The following is a 16397-nucleotide window of genomic DNA, read 5'->3' as shown; positions in this document are numbered from 1 at the left end:
TTGGCCTATGTGTCAGCATCATTGACAGTAGAGAATAAAGAGCAGCATATGCTAGCCTGACAAGGCAGTGGCGCACAGTTTAAAGCGACAACCTGGGACACTGAGGACCCAAGTTAGAAACCCCAAGGTCATGGTTTGAGCCCAAGGTCACTGACTTGAGCAAGGGGTCACTTGCTCAGTTGGAGCGCACCCCCACCCAGTCAAGGTATGTATAAGAAAGCAATCAGTGAACAACTAAAGTGCTGCAACAAGTTGATGCTTTTTATCTCTCTCCCTTCCTGCCTATCTCTGTCTGTCCCTCTCTGTCTCTCTCTTAAAAAAAAAAAAAAGAAAGCTGCATACAATTGAATCAGATCACTTAATCCTCTCAGTAAACAGAGAAGACACTTTAGAATAAAAGACAAGAATGAAGCCCCAACATGCTTATTCATAATTAAAGTACCTGTATTTAGAGAGCTAAATTAGAGAGAGTACCAGGTTAATCTGGAACTATTGCTCAAAGAACATCATGACCGTTTAGTCAGTTGAGTTAGTATCTTATAAGTTTTATGCAGCTAATGCTAGCATTAGAACCTCAATCACAGTAATGACGAAACCACAGATATCTGGGCCAGTATATTTTGTGACCAGATGCTGAAGCATGAAATTTTACCAAGTGATGATTACCACTCAAAGAAGACTTTATGTAATCAGATTAGCCAGTCTTTCTTTTCTAATAAATCAACATTACCATATCACTTTATCTATATTTTTTTATGGTATAAGAAGAAAAAATCATGACAGTTATTTTTTTTTAATTCCTTATCCCTTTGGCTGCTATAGACATTATCCAGTATTTATTATTTTTACCTTGGCAGATGCATGTCTCCCAGATGATTTTGAGTTTAACTAATAAGTACATTCTTCCTGGGATTTTCTGAAGTATTTAGCATAAATTTTCAGTGCTTGCTGTGTTAGATTGTTTTTACTGCCCCAGATTTTTCTTTCTTTTTTTTTTTTTTTGTCTTTCTTGGGTGACATATCTTCACCCATTGCCAGGACACACGCAAAGCACTGATGAGGGAAGTGATATCACTACCGTGTCCCCCTGTGTAATTGGGCTTGACTGTGTGACAAGCTTCAGCCAATGAAATCTGAGGGAATGTAACACCATGACTGAGCAGACATGTTAGAAGGCTTTGGAAATTTCTGCCAACTGTTTTCTTTATGTTCCAAACAAGGCCTGCTCTTCTACCCTAGACAATGGAAGGTAGAGAAGCACGGAGCAGAACCACAGCAGTGGACCCACAGTCATTGATGAGTACCATAAGAAAGGAAGAAATGCAAATTGTAAACTACTGAGATTTTGAGTTTATTTGTTACTGATCAAACTAACTAATAAACAATATACTCATTTAAAAATATATATTAAAAGGAGATATTTTGGCAGTTTAATTTTAGCTGATGTATCAATGAAGAGTGGGAAAATTACTGCTTAAAATACTAGACATATGATTAAATTTATTTAAAATATATATATTGAGCCCTGACTGGATAGCTCAGTTGGTCAGAGTGTCATCCTCTGTGAGTTCAATCCCCAGTGAGGGCAAATACAAGAATCAACCAAAGAATGCATAAATAAGTGGAATAACAGGTCAATGTGAGAGATGAGAAACCAGAAGAATGCAGGAGAGGAGGGTTTCAATGTCTCTGATTTAATGCTCAAGCCAGTGACCTCAGCGTTAGGAACTGAGGGAAGGAGGGCTGACTGAGAAAGTTTGAAAAGTAACAAACCACAGCTGTGGTGCTTGTGATCAGTTCCCTGAAATGAACTTGCAGCACCAGCAAGAAGAATGGGTAATGTGAACAGTCAAGGATAAACGGTTCGAACCTCCTCTTGTACACCCTCCTCTCCTGGAGACACAAACGTCACGTAGGTCTGCAAACTAAAAGACATAGAAATCAGGCACTTGTCACATGAAAGCTAAAGCTGTAAAGGTATATAAGATGTAAGAAATCTAACTTCAAGGGGCTCGTGTTTTTGATGCTACTAGTCTCACGTGCTCTGCCAGCTACTAATAAATTCTTCTTCTTTCATTAAGTTGTCTGAGTGCCTTATCCTCTATCAGCGTTGCTTCCTGCAATAAATGTATCTCTCTCTTTCTCTCTTAAAATCAGTAAGAAAAATAAAAAGTAAAAAAAGATGTGTATATTGAAACAAGTCAGTAAGTTATTATTAAGCAATCTACAATTACTAAAAAAAAATTTTTTCCTTGGCCTTTTGGTTGTTATAGCTTAAGACAAAGTTATAAATCTTCTGATCATCAAATAATTAGTCTTGTGCATTAAAAAAGAGCTATCCTTTCTGCAGCAACCCTCTCAAGCTAAGGCTGTATTTTCTTCTATGAAATCAGTGGTACCCACGGTTCCATCCTCTGCTTCACTTCATGCTGTCAACTTCCTACCATTTATCCATTCACTCCTGTCCCTGAAGGACTGTTCAACTCAGTTTACCTCCTCACACTCAGTCTACATTTTTCCTCTCATCACCTCAATGATTTCAAACACTCACTTTGACAATTGATTTAAAACTGGCCTCTTTCTACTTCTAGATTTTATCAGTTCTAACAAATGTTTTTCCTACATTCATTGTGTTTTGCTCTGTCCCATGAACGCACCTTGACTCCTGCATCACTGCACTTTCTCTGAAATCCTAGTTTCAAAATGCCATTCTCTGACAGCCATCTATATTTTCAGCTAACTTTTTAGAATACTCTCATAATTCTTTTCATTATTAAAATTTTCACTTAATTGAACTCTTGACTCTTCTATGTCTACCATTTATTTCCTGTTTCTTTTATTTTTACTCTTATTTTTACCCAACTTTGACCATTATTATTATAATTATGGTGTGTAAATCACCCTTAACATTTGTTCTTCTTTCTTGTTCCTTGCCACATTGGTAAAACTACAACTTCTGAAGACTTTAACCATAAAATTCTGATTCTCTGTTCCTAAACCTGAAGGTAGAATACATGATATGGAAGATGTTTCTTTAAATCCATCCCCTCAAACTATCACTGTATAGAAATAATTTCTTTAGTAATCTAATTTTCAGATTTTATTACAACTATATAAAATGATTATTTTTCAAATAGCCTCAAACCTTTCTTTCCTTGCCATCCAATTTGTTTAACTAGCCAGAATAGTCTCTTTTATGTCTATTTGCATCCATTTTAGCTATGCCATTTTATGCTTTCTAGTCTTAAATTTACTGTTCTCACTGATGTTTTGTAAAACCAGCTTCTTCTTTTTCTTTAGACATTAAATCAATGTTTTTTTTAAGAGAGGCCTTCTCTACCATCCTAGCTAAAGATAACTCCTACTATACTGTCCCCATATATTTTCTTTTCTTGTTTATTAAAATAATTACCTCAAGTACTTTTATTTGTATGCTTATCTTCATTTTAGACAGTAAGGAAGGGAGGTGATCTGACTATTTTCTATCTTCTTTATCTCCAGAGTCTTCTTATATGTGCGGCATACAAGAAGCATAAAGTAAATATTAGTTGAATGAACAAATAAATAAGAGAATGTATGAATGATATAGTAGGCAAATATATAGCTTGAAACTACTTTGCTTCAGGTGTCACAATTGCAAAATGAGATAGTTGAACGACATGACTTACAAAGACTCTTCTATGATTCTGGTCACACCTCCAACCTCTGACTACAGTGTGAGGTAGCTCAAATTGTTGGTGCCCTGATGTGTCTATTTAAGCTAGTTTTGTTATGTTTCCTGAGAGAATAGAGGCTACACAGCTGGATCTTAAAACTGCTGCATCTCTTTGCTAGTTATATGCTTTTATACCCAAAAAGAAGCCTATTCATCAAGAGGCAAGAAGCAGTCAGCAGTCCAAGCGCCCTCTTGTGTAGACAGTCACCTCACTAGAAATGTGGTGAGTAGCGATAGTACTCTAAACAAGTTACAAAGCTTCCCAGAGATTTCTAGGTCTCTCCACAGAAATTACCCCTGATTTATGTTTCACTGACTCATTCACTCCTGAACTCATACTTCTCTCTGCATTTCCCCCCTTTGCCATAACTATATCTACATCTAATCTATATATCCCATAAATAAATGAATTTAACTTACTTCCAACCCCAGGTCTTCATTGCAATGTCCTTTGTAGTTATCCAGGCACATAGGTTAAAAGTTGAGTAGTTTATACTTTAGGTTTCACTGAAGGTAATGAACAGATACATTTTGAGTTTTTCTGAAAGAATTTTAAAATGTATTTTCCTGACTCTTCTAATTGTAGGTCATAATTGTAACTAACATGCAATTTAATTACGCTGTATTAGGAGAGCACAATTTTCTCTAAGTTATCAATATGTATTGACATAAAGCTTTCAATAAGAATGTAAAGAAAGATAATTGTGACAGTTCAAAGTAGAGATCAATTATTTATATTACTTTGGGCAGAAGCAGGTCAGATGTGAATTAGACTATTTTTTTCTTATTCCTTGGGCCTCCCAGTTAAGTACTCATTGATTCATTCTCAGCATGGGTGACTTACACTAAACTCTGCATACATATTGTCAAGTCACAAATTCTTCCTTTACTTATTTACTCAACTATTCACTGTAAGTCAATCCAGTTTATAAAAAGGTATATCCACAAAACAAGCAAATCAAATAATTCTTATGTCAAAACTTTATAAACTAAAGTCCACTAGGGAATTAAGCCGTAAAGCTCTAATTTATTCATTATATATAATAAACTAACTTTTTCTTGTGCATCTTAAGTGGTCCTAGTTATAAAACATCATTGGAATCATTGAAACAGTTATGACTTACATTATTTTCTTATTTTCTGCTTTAGATGAGAAATCTTTTTTTTTTATAATAATTTTATTTTTTTAATGGGGTGACATCAATAAATCAGGATACTTATATTCAAAGATAACAAGTCCAGGTTATCTTGTCATTCAATTATGTTGCATACCCATCACCCAAAGTCAGATTGTCCTCTGTCACCTTCTATCTTGTTTTCTTTGTGCCCCACCCCTCCCCCTTTCCCTCTCCCATTTCCCCCTCCCCCCCATAACCACCACACTCTTATCAATGTCTCTTAGTTTCACTTTTATGTCCCACCTACGTATGGAATAATGCAGTTCCTGTTTTTTTTTTATTTACTTATTTCGCTTCGTATCATGTTATCAAGATCCCACCATTTTGCTGTAAATGTTCCGATGTCATCATTTCTTATGGCTGAGTAGTATTCCATAGTGTATATGTGCCACATCTTCTTTATCCAGTCATCTATTGATGGGCTTTTTGGTTGTTTCCATGTCCTGGCCACTGTGAACAATGCTGCAATAAACATGGGGCTGCATATGTCTTTACGTATCAATGTTTCTGAGTTTTTGGGATATATACCCAGTAGAGGGATTGCTGGGTCATAAGGTAGTTCTATTTGCAGTTTTTTGAGGAACCACCATACTTTCTTCCATAATAGTTGTACTACTTTACATTCCCACCAACAGTGTATGAGGGTTCCTTTTTCTCCACAGCCTCTCCAACATTTGCTATTACCTGTCTTGCTAATAATAGCTAATCGAACAGGTATGAGGTGGTATCTCATTGCAGTTTTGATTTGCATTTCTCTAATAGCTAAAGAAGATGAGCTAGATGAGAAATCTTGATTGAGAAAGTTTTACATTCAAATGCAGAAAGAGTTCTGGTAGCTAAAATAATTGAATAAAAATAGTAGATATAATATAAAAGCATCACATAGAAAGTAAGAAATAAAATAAAAATATTTCAAGATTTACTACCAAGAATACCCATTAAAAGAGATGGCTTCTACTCAACTATAAACTATTGCCATTATGTGGGAAGCAAAGTTACGGGCCTTCTTTTCTTTTTGAAGAAACCTCGAATTCATAGACATTTTATGTGAAATTTTATGTTTTTGAAATCTTTGCAACTCATTTTCAACTTTTAATTTATTATAAAGGAAAACACATCACTTCTTAGGTTATACCCACTCAGGCTGTGAGTTAGTGAAGACTTCTGCATTATAAAAATTATCTAAATTAAAAAAAATATTTTAAAGGGATATTTTTAATATATCATTTGCTACCATAATTTTGTATAAATAGTTCTACTTGGAAGAGATAAGTAAAAATACAATTCTTGAATTTAATAGCATATTGAGTAGCCAGACAGTCCTTAATGTGGCCTGAGTGTTAAGATGTCTCATTTACTGTTAGTTAATTCTTTTAGACAAATTAAGATAGATGTGCATTTCAGAACCTATTTTGTTAACCAAATATAACAAACATTACTCTAATCACTGAATTAACCTGATATGGGATGCAGCATTACTGAATCTAATTGATCAGACATTAAACATATAAAAGACTATCCTATGCAATTTTCAGAAGGAACAACATTATAAACTTACAAGGTTTTACTTTTTCTCTTCATGCCTAATTTGTCTAAGAATCTCTTTTTTAAAAATTTTTCTTTTATTAATTTTTAGAGAGGAGAGAGAGTGAGTGAAAGAGAGAGAGAGAGAGAGAGAGAGAGAGACAAGGGGGAGGGAGGAGCAGGAAGCATCAACTCCCATATGTGCCTTGACCAGGCAAGCCCAGGGTTTTGAACTGGTGACCTCAGCATTCCAGGTCGACGCTTTATCCACTGCGTCACCACAGGTCAGGCCTAAGAATCTCTTATAACAAGCTTTTGCTTGGTGTATTTGTTTATCCTGGTGAGGATTTTGTGTTTGTTTAGATTTTTAATAAAGTTTATTATTTAATCGACTGTTCTATTTTGAGCAAGTTCTTGCTACAACTTCACCAGCAAATTATTATACAAAGAAACATTTCTACTTGAATGTTCAACCTTATCTCTTGAGAGTATCCCCTCCTACTTAGTGTTCCAGCTGACATTCCCTAAAGCAACATTTTTTTTAGTGTTTCTGATTTGTACATTTTTTGCTCAGCTTGAGATGTTCTGTCTTTTGTCTGCTTGCTTAACCTCCTAGTCATCCTTGGAAACACAGGCTAAAAGTTTTCTCCTCCAAGCTGTCTTTCTTTCTTTCTTCTCTTCATTCTTTTCTTTCTTCTGGCCCCAAACTGTAACCACTCCAAGAACTTAGCCAAGTAATACATAGATGCATACTACAATGTTTCTGTTAGTGTACAGTACAGCGTTCTAATTTATTTATTTTAAAGTTGATTTCCCTCTGAGATAATGAGCTCAGTGTTTTATTAGGACTGTATTTTATTCATGTCTATGTTCCCACATGCACATCCAGCCTGCTCCATTGATACTCAGTAAAGTAAAACTGGGTGACTTTAATTACACATTGAATAGTCCTTCATTTTTAACCCAAAATATATTCATTTTCCATTTTAAAAATAAGAAAAATTAATATAGGTGATTTGAAATTCTAATCAATATTGCCAACATTACTCGTTTCATTATTGCTGTTTTGTTCACTGAACATAGTCACAGTGACAAAAATGCTTTAGTGCAAGTGGATTTGCAGAAGTATAAATAACTGGGAAATACCCCCAGTGATCCACTAGAAGTGTAAATGGAGGTTTCGAATTATTAAATCCTTGGAGCGACCTGATCCAGTTCCTTAGCTCACTCTCCAGTGAGGATGTGCTCTAAATTCAGAGGTTTCTTAACTTTCTAAATCTTCAGCAGGGAATGGTAGCCCTTACCCCAGGGACCAGGCCCTGGGAGAAGTAGTGAGGTGTGGCCTGTTACAGCTTCCAGTGTCAGATATTACAAAGAAAAGGAATGGACTAAACATATTGCTTAGACCTTTAGAGAGGACTAAATCTTTTGCTGAGATCTTTAGAGAATTCTACCTCTGTCCCTCCCTTGAGTAGAAAATGTGAGTGGGCAGCCTATATTTAAAATGAAGCCCTTAATGGCTGCTTTATCTCAGAATTCTGTTTCTCTGCAGTGACGTTTAAGCAGAATTGAAATTTTCTGGATTTCTGCAGGAGGAGTTTCCAAATGATAGGGAAAGACAGTCACGTACACATACATCCCCAAACTATCTAAGGACACCTCTGTCATCACTGATTTTCCTGCAGGATCCTGAATCAGGGTCGTCATTCCACATTGACTCCTAGTAGAAGATAGACTAATCGGTGCATGGGTGTATTTCTACTTTCTAGATTGAGCTGTGCACGGATTATAAAAAAGTCTTCTTCCTCCTTCTTTCCCCATCCTCCCCATTTATTCTACACATCTGCGGATGCTTATGTGCCCGCCTGTGTGTTTAGCAAAAGCGTTTGAAAGAAGTGATTCTTGCTTGCAACACCCGCCCCCTTCCGCTTTATCTAAAGCATTTCCTTTATCAAGAAGTGTCTCTAATCCATCAGAAGTAGAAGAGCCCTCTCCACGCCCATGCAGACAGGCTATGGATGTCTGCGCTCCCCTGCCCAGGGCGCTAACGTTTCGTTGTTCTGGAAAGGCACCAGACCAGCGACTGGAGAAAACAGCGGCCTCAGCCCGCTCACCCAGGAGATTGACTGGTTTTTCTCTTGTCCCTACTGGAAAGAGGGAAGGATCAGTGACAACCTTGAGCTCAATTGCTTTAACAGCCACTACCTCTTATGCAAGAGGCAGCTCCTCTAAAAAGAAAGCTTGAACCCAGGAAGGCGGCCTGCAGCTCTGTGGGCAAGACTGGTAAGAGCCTCAGAGGAGGCCACCAGGCACTGCCAGGGCGCAGTTGCAGCTCGGTCTCCAGGGATCCTCTGCTTCACTGAGAAGATCATCTCTCTTGGGGGCGGGGAGGATACAGGTCATACCCCCTCCTCACTCTCTACACATTTTACAGATTTCCTCCTCTCAGCTACAGCTCCCCAAACTGAACCTCCCCATCAAGAGAGGGTGAGGGAGTTGATGCCTGCAGGACTTTCCCAGGCACCCCTGCTGTGCGCCTTCAGGAACTGGTGGGCCATCTGTACAAGTCTCTCTGATCCTTTAAAGACAAAAAGGAAGCAAGAACTGAGGGACAGAGGGGAATACTATTCACAGGTAATCCAGGATATAAGAAAAAAGTCTAGCCATAAATGAATTGTGAATACAGACTGTCAGAGTCGGGATAGTATGCATGCTCTTCTAAGTTTGTTTATGGTAGTCTAATGAATTTGTATGTGTATGTGTGTGTGTGCAAAATGTGTGTGTATTTAAAGTCATGGTGAGAAAGAACAGAGAGGAGGAATATGTGGAGAATGAAGAGAGTGAAATATATAAAATAAAAGAACAAAGGCTGCTGTTGAGATGCATGTGTTTTTCTGTGCTCTGAGTTCCACTTTCCGGTGCAGCAGTGGTGCTAAAGGAGAAGTCACTGCAGAATTGGCAACCACAACATGTGCCCTTGTCTTTATAATCAGTAAGCAGAATGCAAATGAAGTCTATTTACCATCCTGCTACACTCCTTCTTCCCCTGCCCTGTTGCAGGGAGAGGTACAAGCTGGTTTCCTGAAGGGCTGAAGTTAAAGCCCGGAAAGCAGAGATTGCTTGTTTACTGTTTCTCACCTCTTCCCTGGCTACTGTATGTTTATGTATTGAATCAGAAATGACACTACAATTAAGGATACCACATTATTTGGCCTTCCCCGGAGTAAAGATTTTATGGGCTTTGGTTTACTTGTAGAAACTGGGTGCTGTACATATTTATATAAGTTTAATAAACTCTCTCTTGTGTTTGTCCAGGTGAGGTCTTTAGTTTAACAAATAGTACCTCTGTGATTTAGAGATTTACCCAGGAGGTGGCTATACTTTTGTGTTGTAAATATCATGTTGGAACTATTTCAGAGCATGTGATCCTGGTTGTAAACTCATTTAATAGTCCATTTCTGGAAATCCTACTTTTCTTTATATGAGAAAATTTTTATATTCTGAAAAGTATAGGTGTAGGTATTTGTCCTAATGTCAATATATATTTTTTATTCTTCAGACTTTCTTTATACTACTTATTCTTATAATATGTAGAAAAAATAACATTTATAACTTCACAACTAATCAAAATAGACTTGTATTATGTTACTTAATATTCTTATTTTCAAGGAACTGGCTCTTTTTTGGGTTCCATTTCAGAGATGGTGTGTTTTGTATGAATTAAAGCCTCATTAAGAGTTCTTCCATCTTTAACACTATCTGCAAGTTTGCAGAATGAATCTTTTTGGTCTTAGATATAAAATGAACTTCTTTAATAATGCATAATGAATTTCACTTGTACTATCTTGTACTTGATCAACACTGATTTATACTTTAAGTATACATACTTTAATTAGAACTCAATTTAATGTTGCCCAGTGAATGATGTAAATTTATAAAAGTAAAACCATTACACAAATGGTAGGTATGTCTAGGGATCAACCTGTGAGTTCTGAATATACTGTTTTCGTGTTATAAAGTACTTATATTTATCATCGTATTCTTTTCTGTACTTCATAGTCTTCCAGGGAGAATTTATTTTTTATTTTTCCCTTTAGTGAGAGAGAGACAGACAGACAGAGACAGAGACAAACAGGAAGGCAGAGAGATTAGAAGCATCAAGCCGCAGTTGCGGCACTTTAACTTGTTCATTGAATGCTTTTCATATGTGCTTTCACCAGGGATTCCACCCAAGCCAGTGACCCTTTGCCAAGAAAGCAACCTTCGGCTCAAGCCAGTGACCACGAGGTCCTGTCTATGAACCCACACTCGAGCCAGCAACCATGGGGTCATGTCTGTAATGCTACACTCAAGTTGGCAACCCCATGCTCAAGCTGGTGAGTCTGTGCTCAAGCTGGTCACCTTGGGGCCTCCAATACCTTCAACCTGGGACCTCAGTGTCTCAGGTCAAAGCTCTATCCACTGCACCACCACCTGGTCAGGCTTGCAGAGAATTTAAAAGAATGTATTTCTGTTGTTTTAAATTAAAAGATGGGTATTCCTTCTGACAGGAATTTCCCCCCATATTAGCAGTATAGAAAAATGAATTGAAATTAAAATAATCTTAGGAAATACTTGACAGACTTTTATTAGTTTACCTTTCATGTAAAGATTAATTACTACTCATGTTTCTGTCATTATTTTACATTGATGCAATATTTACTTAATACTATCTATATATAGACCTTTTATAAAATCTTTACTTATCTTAAAGGAAGAGACTGGAAAATAAAACAAGGAAATTAGGCACTAAGAGAGATAAAAATGTAATGGGGTTAAAAATAACAAAAGTTTACCACTGGGCATTTTCCTGGTCTAACAATGAAAATGAAATTTAAATGAGTCTGAATAGATAGAATTTTGACTTAAAAATTAGGAAAAAGCAAAAAAGCAGAGGAAGTATACAATGGAGTAAAGCTTTGTTCAGGAACTTTAAGGGTCGGGAAATAGAAAAGAAAATGTCCAGATGTACTGGAACCAGGCAGAGGTGAGTTGGACAGGCCTGGCTTTCACCACCGTAACTTGACCCAAATCCTTCCCAAGAAGCACTTTTCTTTACATACTCATCAATAGAAGAGCAGAAAGTATCAGATAGTAGCCAAAGTATCAAGCAATACATAGTCCTGAGAAACAACTGGTGTAGATGGAGAACTGTTTGGTAGTGAACTGCCCTTGCCCTAAGGACAGAGAAAGGGTGTTGGAAACATTTTGCAGAGCATCTGTGATGGAGAAGCAGTTGACCGCTAAGAGGTGTGCAGACCAAGGATGGGGAATAAATGCTTAGTGGTTTCCTTACTAATTACATATTTTTTCTTTTAAATGTCAGGGAGAAAGAGTTAAATTGTTTTATTACTCACATTCCCCACCATTATGAACAAAACTTCTTAATTTTAGCTTCCCTGATCTTGATGTTAAAATACCCAGAGCATGGACAGTGTAGTCAAAATAAACCATCTATGGGATGGGAAGTGCTATGTGAAAAGAAAAGAAGACAGGGATTCAGAATGCTTCTTTAGGGAGCAGAGTAAAGGAGGGGAGATTGTGACCTGTAAGATTTCTAGTAGAAGTGTACTGTCAAAGATAAACATCAACAGACACTTAAATGGTAAGAACAAGTTTCATTCAATAACTATTACCACAGGGAAAAGAACCCAGCATGTACTAAATTGAAATCCTCAAAACAAAAAGCAGGAGACTTTTGCAAAGCTGGTGATGCTACAAGAAAGTCATTGAGGGGTCTTCAGGGGTGTAAATCCATGTGATAAGGACACCTAAATTTGTTAATTGGTGCTTATCTTGAGGAAAAACACACTCCTAACTTTATGAAAGGAGGCAATTGACAAAGAGAGGCCCTTATCTTTCTATAGGGACTGGGAGTCCTTCCAAAACCCTTACCTGACCAAACTGTAGGTTGCCTATATAAGCTTAAAGTCATGAGACTTGAATGACCTTAGCCCTTTTTTAAAGTGACTTCCTGAGAAATTCCAGTTCTCTGCTGAGAGTTCTGCAGTTCTCAGTACAAAGCCACTTTGTACAACCTTTCAGAAGACCCTCCGACTTGCTAGATGGGATGCTGATAGATACATAAGTCGCTTAATAAAACCAATTAGTTTCAAATTTGTTTGGTTAAATTTTGTTCTTTAATAACAGAAACATAAATCAATATAAAATATAATAACTGCATAATATATTTTCTGTTGCTGGCATAACGTTTTATTGTCACATTTATTAAAATGCTTTACTAGTTTAGGGAAATATTTTATTATATTCTAAGCAAAATTATAGAATAATAGTATAGAAAAGATTAATTAATATCCTGTTTCTACTATCACTGTGAAACAATGTAAACTTAATACACTATACATTCATTTATTATTTTTCTAATAATGTAGTTTCCTTCAAAATTAATATAGTAAAGCTTCATAAAAGATAAAGCCTGACCAGGAGGTGGCACAGTGAATAGAGTATTGAACTGGGATGTGGAGGACCCAGGTTCAAAACCCCGAGGTTGCCAGCCTGAGCACAGGTTCACCAGCTTGAGCCCAAGATCGATGGCTTGAACTAGAGGTCACTCAGTCTGCTGGAGACCCCAGTCAAGGCACATATGATAAAGCAATCAATGAACAATTAAGGTGCCGCAATAAAGATTTGATGCTTCTCATCTCTCTCCCTCCCTGTCTTTATCTGTCTCTCTCTGTCTGTGTCACAAAAAAAAAAAAAGAAAAAAAGAAAAAGATGAAGCTAAATTGACAATCCCTTCAGAATAAGAAATATATTGGATGTCTTTTATTTTTTTAGGACCTGGCATAGTGTGCTATACTTAGTAAGTACTCAGTCATTATTTATCGATTACATAATATAATAATTACACATCTACACATTTTAATTTAAAAATTACTGAATACAGAATAGCAATAGATTTCTATATTATTTATTTATTTATTTATTTATTTAATTGATTCTAGAGAGAGAGAAAGGGGAGAGAGAGAGAAAAAAACGTCAATTTGTTGTTTCACTTATCCATGCCTTTATTGGTTGCATGAACCTAAACCAATGCAGGTTTGTGGGTCCAGGGATCGAACCCACAACCCCAGCATATTGGAATGACAATCAACTGATCTACAAGTGAATGGCCAAGATTTCTTGTGAGAGTTTGTATGTCTTTGTCTTATCTTTGCATTTACAGGGTTGGAAAAATTACATTAACAGTTGTAACATACTTTTGAGTTAATAAGGTTATTGTAACAATCATAATCTGCATATCTTTTTCCTTATAAACAACTGTAAACCCACCTTTGCCAACTCTTGTATTATAGGTTATCTGAGGGCAGAAACTGTTCATAAATCTGCCATTAATTTTATAAAATTGGAAAGGAAACAAGTTGAAACATTTATTTGCCACTCAGAAACTATTGATAGAAAATTTTCCTGCCAACTAAAACAAATATACACATCCCTTCCTTAATCCCATACCTCTCTTTTTATTAAAATTCCAGTGTGCATGCACTGTCATTTCTTTTGATTTTTGTTTGCAATCTTAAATTCACTAGCTCTGCTCCTAGCATTTGGCTGATAGTTCTGTGATGTCAGTTCTTATGTTACTAGAACTTTGGGCTATAATTCATTGTCATCCGATTACTCTCTTCTTCAAACTTGCCATGTATATGATTTCTGTTACTGTTCCTTCTTGCCAATGTATTTTTCATGAGCTTTTTTTCTGCTACCTTTTAATATTGTCATTCTCAATCTACCATTTATACATTCCTCTGAACATCTGGAAGAATCACTTTTTTTAATAGAGTTTTATAAAATTTCACTCACTTAAAAATATCCCTATCATCTAGTACAGTTTATTTATGAATAAGCAAACTGCCCAGACTTCTGTACTCATCCACATTCTTTATTTCCTTGATCTTACATCGTCTCAAGATTTCAGGTGCCATGTATATGCTAATGCTATTAAGGTCTCAAGCTCCAAGCCACAGTCTGTCTTCTCTAAATCTGAAGCTCTTAATCAGTATGGTTAAAACTAACACATTTTTTTCTGTAACGGGTTTTAATTTCAATTTTAAAATTCAAAATACAACACTTTGTAGTCACCCTAACTCTTCCATCAAGCTCCCATCCTTACTCAATCAGACACCAAACCCTGATGTTTTGATACCCAAAATATATCTGAAATTTATTCTCTGTAATTTATGTGTTGTACTTTAGTTCTAGTTTACACTGTTGTCATCTTTTCCCTGGGGCACTGTAACTGGTCCTCTTGCCTGTATAACTGACCCTCAATCCTGTATAAATCCTTGACTATTCCTTTAAGTAAATGCTTTACAATTTTTCAATTTCATTTCTTATTGTTCCTTTCTCAGAAATCATGAATTTCTCCAAATAGGATGCTGACTGTCACCCTTGTGATTTCTCTGAAGTTCCATTTCCCTTCCTTACTCATCCTTTATGATTCATCTCTGACATCATATTTTCCATGTTCTTCCCTAAACTTTGGCTTTTAGATATCCTTCGTCATTGCTTCCAAAACACACTTTGTAACTATCTGGCAATGCAGATCTTTATTCTGGGACTATGAGGTCCTGGAGGGTATAAGACATCTTAAATATCTCTGTATTCCTAATACCAAAACAGTGCCTGTACCTAGTCATTATTGCACTGGTCAGATTAATAATACATTAGAAAATAAAGAAGTAGTTTTGCTTAGGATTTATGTGATTAATGATACTACTCTTCATTAAGATGCAACATGAAAAAACACTGGCTCTGAAAGTCAGGAGAACTGTATTCTTCCATTATTTAAAAAAAAAAAGAAATAAAATAACAAAGGAATAAATAAAGAAAAGAAGGAAGGAGAGAAAGAGAAAAAATGGGGAGAGAGATAAAAGGGGGAGAGGGAGAGAAAGAAGGAAAAAGGAGGAAGGAGGGGAGAGAGAGGTGTGTTTTTCTCCTGTCCTATCCATTTTGTGATGAGGTAAGAAATTAGCTCCAGAGCAGAAGGCTTGTACTGATTATACTACCCTTACCTGTGAGGGATGTCTTGCAGTGGTGCATATAGAAATGACAGACAGAATTCAAAAAGATTGTGATGGAGTAGGTGGATATTCCAATAGTCACCTCCCACGACCAAATTGGATTACAACTTAATTTAAGAGCAATCATCTTGAAAAACCAACTTTGGACTAAACGAAGAAGAGTCTATATCCAAGGATCACAGAAGAAGCCACACCAAGGCTGGTAAGAAGGGTGGAGATGCTGAAAGGGCTGCCTCTCTCCCAGGAGGGAGCAGCAGCTGAGGATTTAGAGAGACTCTCACTGCAGGGAGGGTTGCCCTAAACGGTGTGAGTCCTCAGCCACAGGCTAGAAGCTCCAGCCTAAAATGCCAGAGCCTAGAAGAGGTGCCCACACAGCATTTGGAGGTGAAAAGAGCTGGGTTTCTGTCTGCAAGAAAGAGATGAAGCTCTTGGAGATGCAGGCTTCATCTTAAAGGGCCCATGCAGAAAATCTTGTTCACAGCCACTTACCTGGGGCTCCTGTGGAGGGAGAGCTGAGAGGACTAGAGTTGTGTGAGGAGAGCTTAAAACTTGAGGCCCAGGGAAAGGCACTGTAGGGGACAGCCTCTGGAAGCCCTATGCTGAATCATTCTCCAGTACTGCAGTTGCCATCTTTCTTGGGTGGAGCAGTCCCCTGAGTGTCACCAACCTGGAAAAAAGCAACTGCTCCATCCTTGGGAGTATTCTCCTCCCCAGCCTAATGTGGATAAAAGCCAGGCTAGGTTTTCAGCTTGGTATTCCCATTTGTACCTGGTCCTAGCAGAGGCAGCCACAAACTCTGGATTGCTTGTATCTCCAAGAATATTGCTGAGGGCCAGTCATAGGCTGTGTCTCCTACAGGTCTGCATTGGGTTCCTGACAGGGAGGCCTAGGGCTGGCACA

Source organism: Saccopteryx leptura, chromosome 4 (assembly GCF_036850995.1).
Source record: "Saccopteryx leptura isolate mSacLep1 chromosome 4, mSacLep1_pri_phased_curated, whole genome shotgun sequence".
Lineage (NCBI taxonomy): Eukaryota > Metazoa > Chordata > Mammalia > Chiroptera > Emballonuridae > Saccopteryx > Saccopteryx leptura.
The sequence above is the reverse complement of the archived record's forward strand: the minus strand, read 5'-3'. Positions refer to the sequence as shown.